Source organism: Heterocephalus glaber, unplaced genomic scaffold, assembly GCF_053883595.1.
Source record: "Heterocephalus glaber isolate CG9 unplaced genomic scaffold, H.glaber_assembly_v1.0 deba00001442, whole genome shotgun sequence".
Taxonomy (NCBI): domain Eukaryota; kingdom Metazoa; phylum Chordata; class Mammalia; order Rodentia; family Bathyergidae; genus Heterocephalus; species Heterocephalus glaber.
In genome coordinates this window covers 56,580,366-56,593,417 of record NW_028258296.1, presented here as the reverse complement: position 1 = coordinate 56,593,417, position 13,052 = coordinate 56,580,366, and the positions used below count along the sequence as shown (strand labels likewise).

Sequence of the window (13,052 nt, the reverse complement as noted above, 5' to 3'; positions counted from 1 at the left end):
ATTACTATTTATCTATCTTATTTTGCTGTTTAACTCATTTAGACTTTGGGTTTTTCATGTAAGAGAAACTATATGATACACTTGTCCTTGGTCTGTATTTTTTAATTAATTTTTTTTCTGTATTTTAAAGAGAGGCTTTGGGACAGACATTCTTTTTTTTTTTTTAATGGACAGACATTCTTGGAGTTGCTGGAAATTACTGTTCTTTCAAGTACTGGGTGATATTCCCCAGCTGTTGCTTAAAATAGCATTCTACTACTGCTTGCCTTTATCCTGTTCCAACAGCCCTCGGATTTGACAGCTGGCAGGAGTACTTGGCCCCAGGCAGCTATTGGCTTCCTACTTTATTGAACAGCCCTATTCGACAGTCTGTTGAACTTCAAGGAGAACAGGTTACACCACAAAATGGAAATTACAGAATAAATTAATCCCAGGAGAATCTTTAAAAAGACTATAGTCTGCTGTGGTGGCACATGCCTGTAATCCCAGCAACCAGGGAGGCTGAGGCTAGAGGATAGCAAGTTCAACCCTGGCAACTTAGTGACTTGGTGACAGTCTGGAGAAAAAAAGGCTAGGGACGTAGCTGAGTGCAAAGGCCCTGGGTTCATAAAAATATTTTCATTTCATAGAAGTGCAGTCACTTGTTTGGGTAGTAAGACCCTGAAGTCAGGGTATCCCATAATAATAATCCTGATTAAAGAATCAGAAATAAATAGGACTTTTAATTTTCATGAATATTTACAAATTGTTTAAAGTTTTGTTAAGGCATTATTTATTTATTTATTTTTGAGACTCTCGCCATGCAGTTCTGCCTGGCCTTGAACTCACTCTGGAGCCCAGGCTGGCCATGAGCTCAAAGTGATCCTCCTGCTGGGATTACAGGTTCGCACCACCAGGCCTGGCCCACACTAATTGTTTTTTTTTTGGTATGGGGGATCGAACTCGGGACCCTGCACTTTCGAAGCAGGTGTGGTGCCACTGAGCTAAATCCTCGGCCCCCACACTAATTGTTAATAACGACCCAGGCCAGCAAACAGGACAGTGGTTAAAACCTGTTCTGGCTTCAAGAAGTAACTGACACTGTATACACTTGGCCCATTTTCTCTGATTCTCATATGAAATGCTTAGACTTCACCATCTTGCAGGCAAAGACCACACTCTCTGCCCTCAGTGTTGTGACTGCCCGACAGCCAGAGTAGCTTACCAAGGCCTATGGCTTTTCCACCTGGAGAGTTTTGTCCTAGAGTGCCTGACTCGGCACAGTGCGAGTGGCAGTTGAAGTTATTTATGCAGAGCTGTGACAGAACTACGGGGTCTATGGAAGCATTTGTAAGAGTAATGGAACTGCAGTTGAAGCAACTAAACTTTAAAGTTTGATTGATTGATGGTGCTACTGGGGATTGAATCCAGGGTCTCACACCTGCTAGGCAAACTCTCTCTCGCTGAGGTACATCCCTAGCCCCCGCTTAAAAAGGTAATTTAAAAAAAATTTTACATTTTGAGAGAAGCTCTAGCAGTTAGCCAGAGTAGCCTCAAACTCTCCACCTTCCTGTCCTCTGCCTCCAGAATAAGTGGGATTACAGGTGTGGCTGCACTACTCTGTTCTGAGTTAAACCCATTTCTGCAGCGTTGAGATTTTATTTTTAGGTGATCAGTAAAATCTTCCTGAATAGGATTACTGGTGAGGAATTTTTAAATCAAATTTGGTATTTTCCCAAGCCACTTCCACCGCGATGTGCGATGGGAACCACGCGGTTACAGGGCAGTAAGCAGTCAGTGCGGGAAGCATTCGGGCTCTAGAGCAGTCACTTTGCTCCTCCCAGGCCCTTCTCAGTTTTGCCCTCCAGCCTGAAGACGAGATGATCTAAGCCCGGGTTCCCTCGGGCTGTTCTCCGGGACCAGCCTCGTGCTACTCAGCCTCGCTGCTGGATTTCAAGCTGGACAGGAGGTTGGAACAACGGATCGCGCTGTGTCAAGTGCTTACACTGACAATGTGCTCTCTGGGGGTGCGAGGTTTTAGGGTCAGTTATTTGTCATAATATTTGGGGACACTTACCTCTAAGTTTATACCGTGACTTTCCCAATTCTCAACCCCTGAGATACATAGAAAACTTTTTCTGGGGTGCTATTTTTACAACATGACGCCCGCCAGCGATTCTGGAATCTCAAGCAATAGCAACCGGAGTTGAGCGTACTGTACAGAACAATAGCATTTTAAATTAGAGAAATGCCACTGAAAGCGCTTTATAGTGTGCGCCAAAATTTATTCACGGGACATGAGCCAAAAACTTCAAGCCAGATTGTTAGACTCAAGAGCAGAGTCGAAAACGCAGTAATAAAAAAGGAGGTGAAGATTCCGGAAAGACGGGGCAACTCGCCTCGCTCTCCAAGGGCGCTCTCGGAAGCCTCGGATAGGGCCACAAATGCCGCAATCCGGGCCACGCGATCTCGCCACGCCCCTCGCTCCCCTCCAGCTAAGGGCAGGCAGATGCGCAGCCGCCCGGATGCCGAGGCGGGGCCTGCGCATGCGTTGTGGGGTTGACGTAGCAGGGGGTGGTTCGCGCGGACTTTGGAAACGTTGTGGACTCGGATCCTTCCTGCTTCGGTTCACCAGCTGACGCCACTGTCTCGGCAGGTCCTTAGGACCTTCCTTTTCTTTATTGTGTTAATATTTTGAAATTCGTGCTTAACGATTAACAGCCTCTATTTTTTTTCTAATTTAAGTTGAAATACTGAATTTTTCGAAATCCTGCCTTCCCGACTCACTAGATATAAACTCAGCAGTTTTAAACAGCGGTGCAGTGGACGTTTTCAAGATCTCTAAAGTGGGAACGAGAGGTCGCTGGTGCTTTTGTTTTTGCTCAAAAAGAACTGAGATCGCTTTGCTGCTGGTTGCGTCTGCTTCACTGGGCGCACTCTGTTCAGCGAACTCCGCCCCGAGTATCCCGCGCTATTCCTAGTCCTGTTTTCCCTGCCTTCTGCCAGGATTGCTGACTCTGTCAGGTTGGTTCCTAAGGACGAATCCGTTCTGGAAACGCGGAGCGCGGCCACGTGGCGGGAGGCCACCGCCGACACGGGCCGCCGTCCCCAGCCGCGTGGTAAAGGCGCACACGTGGGGCCTCACGGGGAAATTCAGCAAAAGTCATTTTGAAGGAATAGGTCTTAATTTTTTTCTTCTTTTTTTTTTTTTTGGTATTGGGAATCGAACTCGTGTTCTTGCGCTTGCGCAGCAGGCGGCGAAACCACTGAGTTAAATCCTCGGCCCAATTTTTTTTCTTCTTTTAAAGAGCACCTGAATTATAGTTTACTAGAAGCGTCAGACTATTGAAACAAAACTGTCATTACATTAAAAAAAATTGGAATCATGAAGTCACCTTTCAGAGAATATTTGTTTCTCTTGTGTAACAGAAAGGTTTCTTTGGAGCCATGGAAGGCAGAGAAGAGAATACTTGAATTAATAAATACATGTTACTTTAAAGCCATGAGATTAGATTACATCATTTAGGGAATGAGAATGGATAGGAAAGAGAAGTTTGAAAACTAATTCCTGAAGTACTTCAACATACAATGGTTGAGGAAATGAACAAGAGTCTAAGAAAGAACTGTCAGAAACAAAGGAGGAAAAGCAGGTTAAAAAGGTACCTGGTTGAGCGAGGCGTAGTGGCTCCTGCCTGTAATCCCAGCACTCGGGAGACTGAGGGAGGAAGATCCTCTCAAATTCAAGGCAAGCCTGGGCTACATAGTGAGTTCAGGGCCAGCCTGAACTACATAGTGAGACCCTGTCTTTAAAAAAAGGGTACCTGGTTGGTGCTTCATTTGCATTTCTTTGATTACTGGCTGCATATTCCTTTCACAGATTGTTAACCTTCATCAACTGGGTTATATGGTTTAAAAATTTTAAACTGTATTATCATTATGGTACTGGGGATTGGACCCATGGCCACATGCATGCTAGGCAATAATTGTATTAATTTTTAATGTGATAATGGTAAACTTTTGTCATAATAGGTGAAAATATTTCTTCTAATCTGTTGTCTTTTTATTTTGGGTCTGAAAATCTGGGGGTTATATGAATGTTTAGCTCAGTGGTAGAGCACCAGCTTAGCATGCACAAGGCCCAGGGTTTGATCCCCAGTATAAAAAAAATTAACGAAATAAAGTATTTATGTAGTAAATTGATTACTACTTTCGCTTGTGATTTATCTTATGGAGCCTAGAAATTTTCATTTTTACTTTTTTTTGGTACCAGGGATCAAACTCAGGACCTTGTGCTTAGGAGGCAGGCGGCAGAACCACTGACCTAAATCCCCAGCCCTGAAGCGTAGAAATTTTTAACATCCCCTAGAGATTTGACAGTGACTTCATTTTGCTTTATTCTAGAATCTCATTGTTTAGCCTTAATAACTTAGACTTAGTTTGGGTTTATAATGTGAGGCCAAGGCTTCAACTCATTTCCTCAAGCAAAGGGTCAAGGCAAGCAGCGCGGTACCTGGTTCGCTAGGGATTAATTCCTATGCAGAAGGCTCAGCGGGATGCGCAGGACCTTGTGTTCCCACCTGGAAGGGAGGTGTCCTTGCTCCAGGGAAGCCAGGCTGCTCCGAGCTCTGGGAGCATCCTGAGGGAGCAGGTGAATTTGGGGGTGAAACAGCCGGAGCTAGGGTGCCAGCTGTTTAGAGGACTTCTAGGAAGACAGCTGTGCAGTGCTCGGAGGCCCGGGGAAGTTGAACACTGCTGGACCCAAGCCCCTGCTTCGTGGGGGACCCAGGGGGACCCCGGGTCCTTATTAGAGACACCACACTACTTACTAATGAGCAGTCGACCTGTTTACCAATGATTTGTGATGTCTCCTTATGTACTGTATTTTACTTGTGTATAATTAAAAATTAAAATAATTACTATGATTTTAACTTCATGAAATTAAAATTTAAACGTGTATTAATCTGACCCACTATGTACCATCATCTAATAAAGGAATAGGCTAGTGTTAAAGCATTATTATATGTACTTACTATTCCTATTTTGAGAGGTTTTAAGATCTATCTTTAATATAATAGTCCTGATTAAACAATATTATATTTCCAGAGTTTATGAATTTAAATACTCTATTTTCCAAGAAAGACTAAACTGTCATCTATGCAAATGAAGCTATGAGAGAGTATAGTGACCTTCCTGTGAAATGTCAGGTAGCACTGTCTACAATGAGAGACTGCTTCCACCTCCGAGGTGCCACACAATTCTTAAGATTTAATGGAATTAGCCGGGGATTTAGCTCAGCGAAACTAAGCAAGCGCAAGGACCCGAGTTCAATGCCCGGTACCAAAAAAAAAAAAAAAAAAAGATTTAATGGAATTAGTGTATTTGTACCAAAAGCAGCATACACTTGAAAGTACAATATTTCTGGAAAAATTATAATAAAAGGGTTCAGTGTGCGTTTCTGAATGTGCATTATACTGAAAGATTAAAGAGCTGCAAGTAAAACTACACTTTAAAAGCTAAAAGATGACCCTTTTTTTTCAACAGTAGTGTTAAAACTACTCATTAAAAGTTTAAAGACCAGGTTTTTCTGTAGAAGCTTATTTTATAGGTAAGGTAAATTCTACAATTTTGGTTTTAATTGTGATTCTGAAAATATGTACAACTCCAAAGAAATGTGGTTCATCCTTCCATGATGTAATTAGGCCTGCTAATGTAGAATTTGCATGTGAGAGGTTTTTTGATTGGAAGTAGCAATCTACAGGCTCCACAAATGGCAGAAACAAGTTGAGCCAGTTTTGACATCAGCTTGAATTTTCTTTTCATTATTATTTTTTAAATTTTTTTGGTTCTATGAATTGAACTCAGGGCCTCGAGCATGTCAGGGGTTGCTGCACCGGTGAGGTACATTCCCAGCTTGAATTTTTTTTTTTTTTTTCCTAAGCTCCCCATCCCTTGTAAAATTGATGAACTCACAGTCCATCCTTAGTGCCACATAAAGTTCCAGTGGGGTTCTCACTAGAAACAGTGCCACCCAGGACACAGAGGAGCAGCAGCTTTATGGAAACAAGTTCTAGCAATCATCAGCCCACAATCAGTGCTCAATAAACATGTCTTCCCAAACAAGGTGAAGCTAATCTTTCTCCTGTACAAAAGTCAAAAATATATTAGCACAAGAAGTTCCCGATTAGAAGTGTTAAAATGGGTCCTTTATTCAGAAGGAAAACAATTCCAAAAGGGAAAAAGTGTGTGCTAAGGCTATGGCTTGGCTTAGTGTTAGAGTTAGTGTTACTATGACAGTGAGGACTGGAGCAGAGCTAGGGTTAGGATCAGGGCTAGGGCTCGGTTAGACTAGGTTTAGAGCTTTGGCTAGGGTTGGGTTTCTGGTTAGTTTTAGGGTTGGGGTTAGGTTTAGGGCTAGGAATAAGGCTTGTGTTAGTTACTTTTTTCTCATTGTTGAGACCAAGACTCACATTTAAAGGGCAAAGGTTTTTTCCTACAGGTTTCAATCCATAATCAGCTGGCTCCAAGGCAGGGTCTCAGAGGGGCAACAGTTCACGGAGGTGGAAGACAGCAAAGGCAACAAGGGAACCTTACCAGTGTCTTCCTGACCCTTTTACATTGTTCAAAATACTTAGGAAAGGAAGCACTCATGCCCTTAATCCCAGTGCCTTCAGGCCTAGACTCACCATGAATCAATCACACACTCTAGATTCAACCACCGATGGAAGTGCATGAGGCTTGTAAATGCATGAGGGGCACCTAAACCCAAGCCATAACAAGGCTAGTGCTAGTGTTAGGGTTATGATTAGGATTCAGTGAGTGTTACATTTTGAGTCAGGGCTAGTGCTAGCCTAGGGTTAGGGGTTTAGAGCTTCAAGCATTAGGGCTAGGGTTGGGTTTAGAGCTAAGGCTAGGGTTAGATTTGGGGATGGGTTTATCTTTAGCATTAGGATTAGGGCTAAAACTAGGGTTCCCATTAGGTTATGTTAGTGCTAGGGTTGGGCTATGGCTAGAGTTAGGTTTAGGATTATGGATATTTGGCTATTGAGGTCAGGGCTATTGAGATTTAATGCTACGGCTAAATCTAGGGTTAAAATGTGGTTTATGGCCAGTGCTAGATCTACGGTCAGGGTTACAGTTAGAGTTAGGCTAGGGCTACAGATAGGTTTAGGGTTATAGTTAGGTTTAGGATTCTTGCTAGTGCAAAGGTTAGTGTTAGGTCTAGGGCTCGAGTGAGGTTTCTTGTTAGGGTTAGGCTTCCTCTTAGGTATAGGACTAGTACTAGAGCTAGGACAAGCACTAGGTTTAGAGTTAGTGTTAGCCTTAGAGTTAAACTAGGTTTAAGGGTAGTGCTAGAGCTACGGTTTTTGTTAGGGCTACTATTTAGGTCAGTGTTAGGCTAAGGTTTTGGACTAAGGTAGGGGACCGGTCTAGAGTTAGGGTTACGGTTAGAGGTAGCTTAAGGGTTACATTAGTGTTTAGTGTTAGCATTAGCTTTATGGCTAGGATTAGGGCTAGTGCTGGAGCTAGTGTCAGTGTGAGGGTTAGGGTTAGGGCTTGTGTTAGGGTTATAGTCAGGGCTATTTGTCCAGTTTTAGAGGAAGGGTTTTCATGAGGGTATGTGTTAGATTTAGGATTAGTGGTAAGGTTAGTGTTAGAGTGAAGCTTAGAACTTTGGTTAAAGCTAGAGCCAGAACTATGGTAAAGTTTAGGCTTAGGGTTAGTGCTAGGATTAGTTAGGTCTAGGGCTACTGGTATTCCTTGAGCAGGGGTTAGGTTAGGGTTGAGTAGGTTAGGTCATGTTATCTACATCTGACAGGAAACAGGTTCTACCCCACCAGCACAGAAGGGATCAGAAGGGCTAGGGCTCCATCTAGTGTTAGCTTTAGGGTTGATTTTAAGGTTAGGTTGAGTTAGGATTAGGGCTAAGGCTAGTGTTAAGGATGTTAGTGTTATGGCTTGTGTCTAGCTGTTCCCCCGAAACCTCATGCTGTTGTAGGTGGGGTTTTAGGAGGTAGGTGCATCTCGGGTGTGTAATGCTGGGATTAAGTGTGTGATGTTTGGATTAAGTTATGATGCCAGGATTAAGGCTGCCCCACCCTAGGTATGGCTGGGACCACCCAAAGTTCAGGTATCTTGGGGGAAATATAAAGGCAGCCCTGGTTTGTCCTGCTGCTTGCTTCTTTCTCATTGGGTTATAGAGGGGTCTGGGTTAAGGGTTAAGAATAAGGTGAGGTCTAGGCCTAGGACTAGGGCTACGATTTGTTTCCAGATTTAGATTTAAGAATGACTTAGTTTGGGCTGGGGATTTAGCTCAGTGGTTTTGCCACCTGCTGTGCAAGCGCAAGGACCCGAGTTCAATTCCCGGTACCAAAAACATAAAAAGAAAAGAATGACTTAGTTTAATGTTCTGGTTAGGACTAGGGTTAAGGTCTGGGTTAGGGCGAGGGCTAGGATTAAAGGTTTTGGTTAGAGTTAGGTTTAGGTCTTTAGCTAAGCTTATGCTTAGGTTTAAGGTTAGTTTTTGTGTTATGGTTAGAGTTAAAGCTAGTCCTAGAGTTTGGGTTAGGAATAGGCTTACAGTTAGAATTAGGATTAGGGCTAAAGGTAGGGTTTGGCTTAGGGCAGAGTTTGGGGTGAAGGCTACGTGTAGAGTTCAGGTTATGATTAGGTTTGGAACTATGGTTATGGCTAGCACTATAGCTAGCATTAGGGTTAGGGTTAGGTTCCAGGTTTATGTGTTAGTGTTAGGTTGGCAGTTAGGTCTCTGGCTAAGGTTATGGTTAGGGTTAGGACTCAAGTTTACAGCTAGTACTCAGTTTTGAATCAGTTTAGTTTTAGATATACTTTCAGGGTTATCTTTTTTTTTTTTTTTTTTTTGGTACTGGGGATTGAACTCAGGTCCTTGTGCTTGTGAGGCAGGCGGTGGAACCACTGAGCTAAATCCCCGGCCCCCTTTCAGGGTTATCTTTAGAGTAGGGTTAGGCCTAGTGCTACAGCTACATGTGTGATTAGGGCTGGGCTTAGGGCTATTTCTTGAGCTAGGCTTAGATTTAAAGTTAGAGGTAGGGTAGGCTCAAGAGTTAAGTTTAAGCTTAGAACTTGGGTTCGGGCTCCAGCTAGTGTTGGGTTTAGATTGGGTGTTCTACTTCTGACCTGAAACAGCTTCTACCATACAGCACAGAAGGGAGTCTGAAGCTTCAGTTGGTTCCACAGCACAGCCATCTCCATGAGCAAAGCCCTTTAACTCCATGCGCAGGGTGCCCAGAACAGCTGTGACCAGACAATTGGCCACGGACAGTGAGAGCTTAGAAACATGCGTTGTGTGTACCTGGTTACACAGAAATAGGAAACACTGGAGATATCCAACGAAGGCCAATACTCACTCCACCAAAGTTGCACCACATACTTTCCTCCAGTCAGAGAGGGCCATAGCAACAGAGAGCTCCACTAACTTCACATGGGCATCATTCCCTCCAGACTCCCCATTTTCGATCCTAAAGATGTAATTATGAATTTTAGTTGTGTATAATGTGCAGCAATAGTTCTCTTCCCTGCAATGACTCAGGCCCCTGGACTTCATGTATTTCGCTACCTGCTGAACCTAACGTAAGTGGTCATGTATAGAATAACACAATGAGACTACCATTTGATGAGTGCAAATGATACAAAAAAGTTATAAAATGCACTGGAGATTGAGAACTCTTTTGAAACTGGGTGTTCAGGCTAAAAGTAGTGAATGCTACAAGTATATCCAGAGATGTCTGGGGGATAGGAGGGCACCAAGTGGCTAGTCACCACACGTAAGGTAGTGTTTCACACAAATTTCTGTTTTCATTAGACAACCATGTAACCATGTAACTCTTTCTTTGCTCCAATGAGAGGCTGAGGGCGCACAGAGACTGGAATGGCCTTCTGTTGGTTTTTTTTTGGTACTGGGGATTGAACTCTGGTCCTTGCGCTTGCGCAGCAGGTGGCGAAACCATGGAGCTAAATCCCTGGCCCTGGCCTTCTGTTTTAGATGGGGTAAAAATACTCTCTGATCAGTGATTTTAACATTAAATGTTACAGACGGTGCAGAAGCACCAAGCACAGTGACTTCTCTAAAGATTTCCCATAACTATGAGCTTTCTTTGCACTTGGTTTTGTCACATTGACAGGAGAAACAGATGTAGAATTGACTCCTAAATAAGAGATTGTGCTATTTCCCAATCACTTCCAACCTCCCCATGTTAACCAGCACTACACAGTGCTGATGGTTGGTTTTGCCAGAGCCAGTGCCCCACATAATTACTTCCTGGGAGGCGCTTGTTGTGCTTATCCATGAGGGTTTTCAACACACGGTGCACCAGTGCTACCATGGTCTGGTTCCAGTGTTGCTTGGAAATTTTGTACAAACTGGCAAACATAATGGGCAGTAGTTATCAAGCAAACTAAGAAGAAGCTTCATTTGTCGCCACAGCACAGACATCTCCAAGAGTACAGCCCTTTAATGCCTTGAGCAGGGTGCCCAGAACAGTCATGACCAGACCTGTCCTTATTCTAGAAGTACTCACTTCATTATTCCAGAGGTGCAATGTTTTTTCTGCAACCTAAAAATGCAAATTGGGACACACTTGGATATCTGCTTGAAAAGTGGCTTGTCTATGTTTTTTTTTGTTATTGGGAAATGAACTCGGGACCTTGCGTTAGGGAGGCAAGTGGCAGCAAGACTGAGTTACACCCCCGGCCCTCTTCTATGTTTGTGAACTGTGTTGGCTCAGTGGCAGCTAGGATGTCTTCAGTTTCTCCTGAAAACAGCACCTCCTGCTGAAGGCATGCATGTTTTGGGCCAAACTTTCAGCAGTCCTCGGATCGGATCACTGGTTTCTGCAGTGTTGTATCTGTCTCCAGGGACTGTACAACACAGTACGCCAGCTGAGCAGGAGGCAAAGCTAATCCTACAGCAGTATGCATGGGGGAAAGAACCTTCACCAGAAATTGCTTATGTTCTGCTTTCAGTGGCAAAGCCAAGCTGCTGACAATACTTTCTAGACCTTCAAGGAGGTCAGCGACACCATTGAAATGCTCTGTTTCATATGTAAACCTGAGGAAAACGTTGTTAATTTGTGTTCTGATGAAAGCTTTTTTTTTTTTGTATGGGGGGTCCAACTCTGGTCCTTGCACTTGCGGGGCAGGCAGCGGAACCACTGAGCTAAATCCCCAGCCTCTGATGAATGCTCTTAATGCAAGAAATTTCCCATAAATTCCGTGCAGAACGGTTTTCAGGACATCCCGTTCTCTGGGATCCTCACTGTCAAATGTCCAGGAGCTGTTGCACAAATTTCCGAGGGATGCATCCCTCTGCAGTGCTAAGCTGGAATCAGCACTCCCCAGAAATCGGCAGAAGAAATCAGACTCCAGTGGTGAGGCCAAGAGCGCTCAAGCGGGGGTTCTTCCTCTTCTGGATCAAAACCTGGATTATCACGTGGGCGAAGAGTGCGGAAGATGTCAGCACCGATCATTTTTGCGACCCCAGAGCCCGCTGACTGAACCATTATACCACCCTTAGTTGAAACACAACCAGCTCACCCAGCGTTGCTCTTTTAAAATCTCTTTGCTCTTCAAAGAGTCTGTGAAATCCAAGAGCGCGTAACCCCGCGCAACTCCCGCAGAACAGTTCAGTGGGAAGCGGCCCTCGGAGCGGGGCGGGGCTGCAGCTGCACCCGCCGCCCTGGCCGCGGAGCCGGGAGGAGTCCGGGGCCTCTGCCTCGGCGCCCGGCGTCGGTTTCGGGTGCAGCCGGCACTTCCTCCGAGGCCCCGAGGGCGGCGTTCCCGGCCCGCCGGCGACGACGAGGACTTGTCCGGGGCCTGCCGCGGCGTCTGGCTGCGCTCGCACCGCGCGGCTATGGCCGAGGCGGAGGCGGGAGAGGCGCGCGGAGTCCCCGCTGCTTCCCGCGCCTCCTCCCAGTCCCGCCGCCCCGCCACAGCGCCCCCCGCCGGCACCCCGGGCGCGCACACTCGCCGGGCAGCGCTGCAGGGCTCCCCCTCCCCCTCTCCCTCCCTGTTCCCGCCGCCGCCCACGGGACCCCGCGAGCCTCGCCACACCTGGTAAAGCCAATCTCCCACTTGTTTTTCTTAGCCAGGGCTATTGTGACTAGTACTGGTTTTCTGCTTTAAGATGTACACTTCAGAGTAAGCTTGTCAAATTCCTTAGACAATTTTTTGGGTAGTTTTGGTGGCATTACATTGATTCTGGAGAGCAACTTGTAGAGAACGTTGAATCTCCCAATCCGTGAACGAGGTTTATCTCTATTCATTAAAGCCCTCTTCAGTGTCTTTGAATAACAGATACCATTTTCATTCTGTTTCACGGTGTCGGTCCACTTTCTGTTACTGTAACAAAATTCATGTGTGCCTTGATTCCAACTCTCTGGTAGGGTGAGGCAGGAAGATCAAAACTTTGTGCCTACTCTGGGCAATTTAGCAAATTAGCGAGACTCTGTCTCAAAATAGAAACTAAAAAAGGCCTGGGGATGTAGCTTAGCTTGAGGGCCCTGAGTTTAATCCTCGGTATTACAAAGACGAAAACGAACAACAACAACAACACAGCAGATAATAAACTTTGAAACAGGAAAGATCTACTTTGACTTACAGTTTTTGAGGTTTCAGTCCCTCGTTGGCTGGTTCTGTGGCAAGGCAGAGTGTGTAGTGAAACTGGCGGCCTCATGGCCAAATTGTGAAAGGGAAGAGAAGGGGCCGGGTCCAACGTCCCCCTAAGGACATGGCTCCTGGCTCCGAACAGCCAGAGGACATTGTACCAGGTTGTGCTTCTTAAAGGCACCCCCCCCCCCCCCGCCTCCCTTCTTATTAAAGGCTGCACTGCCTGGCCTTGGGGACCTCAGTAGGCTCCTATCCTTTTGTTTCTCTTGTGTTTCTTTATCTTTCCATTAGTACTCAAGGGGAATCTTGAAGGCAGAGAGTGCAGCTCTTTAAGAGTAGGGATAACTCAGCATCTATCCCTGAAATGTCTTCTTTAGTTTGTATTTTGCGAAATTGAGACCACATTAAAACAGAGGATCTAAAAAGGAAATGGA

General features: G+C 45.1%; 1 long non-coding RNA gene across 1 annotated transcript in view; it reads left to right on the top strand.

Annotated features, from left to right (window-relative positions):
* The first annotated feature begins 11,944 nt into the window (after positions 1-11,944).
* LOC110351014 (uncharacterized) overlaps positions 11,945-13,052 on the top strand; it is an 81,884-nt gene continuing 80,776 nt past the window's right edge. The window contains exon 1 of the long non-coding RNA XR_015452094.1: positions 11,945-12,066. This is a non-coding gene — a long non-coding RNA (uncharacterized LOC110351014). The remainder of the gene's footprint in view (positions 12,067-13,052) is intronic.